We start from the raw sequence: 2,722 nt of genomic DNA, 5'->3' as shown, positions 1-2,722 counted from the left end.
TGATTCAGGGAAAGTTTTCTAACCCAACAGGAGAAAGGCTGGCCACACTTCATGACCAGCCCAAGCTACTTGCAGCCAAAGTCCAAAGGCAATAACCAGCACAACAGTGAATAGCGTGATTGAAACTGGGTGAGGAATTTGATCTTCTCTCTCCTATTTTATACCTAATTTCCTGGAAAAGATCCCCAAGAAGCAAAAAGCCTCCCAAAGTGAGAAGGGAGGGGACTACAGCCCCCCTTCCATAGACAGAAGCGGCAAATTAAACTCAGATGGGGGGAAAAGTTTGGATAAATTTGAAACTAAGAAAAACTGCTAAAACTTTATACCTGAAAAAGTATTGATGGAAATACATATATATGAAGAGTGGCACCTAGTGGAAGATTAGGGGAAACTACAACTGTATTGACTCAGAATTTGGCAAGATGCCTAGAAACAGCAAAAAAACAGCTGGGAACAAAGCACTAAGTTATCTCTTACTAAGTGAAACTACATTTGTTTAGAAACTGCTGACTTTCTGGGATTACAAACATATTGAACTGCATGTTTAAACTTAAGAACTATTTGCAGAGGAAAAAAAACCCTTGACCTCTAGTAATCTTCTAAAGCAGAAATTACTAGAAAACTTTTAGATGGTTAAATACTTTGGATTGAATCCTGACTGGTTGATAATTACAAGACCCCTGAAAAGAAGAACTGTTATAAAATATTGTTTTCAGTGGTGCCTGGACAATTGGAAATGTATTGGACTATAAAACTATTATATAAAGATAAGAACTACGTAAGACTTGGCTGTTTGGAATTTAAGATGAGATGGCTTGATAAAGCCAATTAAAAGACTATGACACTGATGAAAATTTACTTAAAGGGGAGAGATAAAATGGACGTTATATACCTAACTAAAAGTGATAGAAAACTTTATTCTGAAGATCTGTAGGAACAATGACTCAAGACAAAACAAATACATCCCAGGAGAAAATATACACAATGCTGCAATAGATTCAAATGATAATTATTTCAAATCATGATGAGATTAGAAATGTTTGAAAATATAAATGAACATATCTCTAACTTAAATCTACAACTGAATGAACAAATAAATCAGATAACAGAACATAAATGAAAGTGACTTAAATAGAAAATCTATAAGTGAAGAAAACAACAATTTAATATATAAAAAATCTGCAAAACCTCAGTGTAATAAAGAAGACAAAAAAGATGCTTTATCCTCCAGGATTTCAAAACAAATTTGAGAATAAAAAAGAAAACCTAATGAAATGGATTAAAGAACTGGCAGAAGAATCACCACAATGTGGGAGACAAAAAACTGATACTTTACTTGACTTGTTTTTTTTTATCCCCAACAACACTCACAAAAATACAACCTGGCAAGCTAAACATACTGACTTGGAAAGCGACATGACAAAAGAAGAAGACTAGAGTTTGAGTCAAGAAACATGATTCAACATATCAGAGGGAATATAATATGACTAAACACCTATTTGAATACGGTTAATACACATAATATACATATGTATAAAGTTTGAATATAAAGAGGCCCTAGAGTAAGATTATTAGATGGTGTAGTATAAGATTAAATATTGTTGGAATATGGCCAAAAGAATACATAAAATTTGTAAAGGGGCCCTATAGTAAGAGAAATAAGATACACAAGTAGTATAATATTTCTAGAATATATGAAATGTTAAAACATTGAGATGGTGTATTTAAATGAAAAGTTTGGATATTTAAAGGTAATGAATTTTGAGAAAAGTATGACTGATAAGAGAGGTCCGATACTGAGGGGAAACTAAGCTTTAATAAAAAGTTTGAAAAAAAGACATATAATGGCTTAATAAGATGACTTTTATAAATATTATAAATATAATTGAAACATAAGCTGATTAGAAAATACATTATATGTTGATGTTATCATATGCATAAATACAAAAAAATGTTTATATTCAACTTGATATGTACTGAAAATATTAAGAATTGTATTTGTTTAATGTAGACAAGTTCAAATCGCCAGGACCAGATGGATTAAACCCCAAGGTTCTCAAGGAACTGGCAGATGTGATCTCTGAACCACTGAACTAGATCCTGGAGCACAGGGGAACTACCAGAGGACTGGAAAAGAGCTGATGTAGTTCCCATCCTCAAAAAAGGAAAAAAAATGGACCCAGGAAATTACAGACCTATCAGCCTGACCTTAATACCTGGGAAGATCCTGGAAAAGATAATCAAACAACGAATCAACAAACACCTAGAGGCAAACAAAGTCATTACTAAAAGCCAACATGGGTTTGTCAAAAATAGATCATGCCAGACAAATCTTATTGCATTCTTTGACCAAGTGACAAAATTAGTGGATGAGAGGAATGCTGTGGACATAATTTACTTGGACTTCAGTAAGGCATTTGATAAAGTACATCACAACCTACTATTTGACAAGATAGAAAAATGTGGGGTAGACAGCATCACCACCAGATGGATCCCTAGCTGGCTGACCGGCTGTACTCAGCGAGTGGTTCTCAATGGAACTGCATCTACATGGAGGGAAGTGTGTAGTGGGGTGCCCCAGGGCTCTGTTCTGGGCCCAGTGCTCTTCAACATCTTCATCAACGATTTGGATGAGGGGATAGATGGGGAACTCATCAAATTTTCAGACGACACCAAGCTGGCAGGAATAGCCAACACTCCAGAAGACAGGCTTAAGATACAG

Source organism: Protobothrops mucrosquamatus, unplaced genomic scaffold (assembly GCF_001527695.2).
Source record: "Protobothrops mucrosquamatus isolate PMUCROS unplaced genomic scaffold, P.Mucros_1.0 scaffold648, whole genome shotgun sequence".
NCBI lineage: Eukaryota > Metazoa > Chordata > Lepidosauria > Squamata > Viperidae > Protobothrops > Protobothrops mucrosquamatus.
This window is presented reverse-complemented; position numbering follows the sequence as displayed.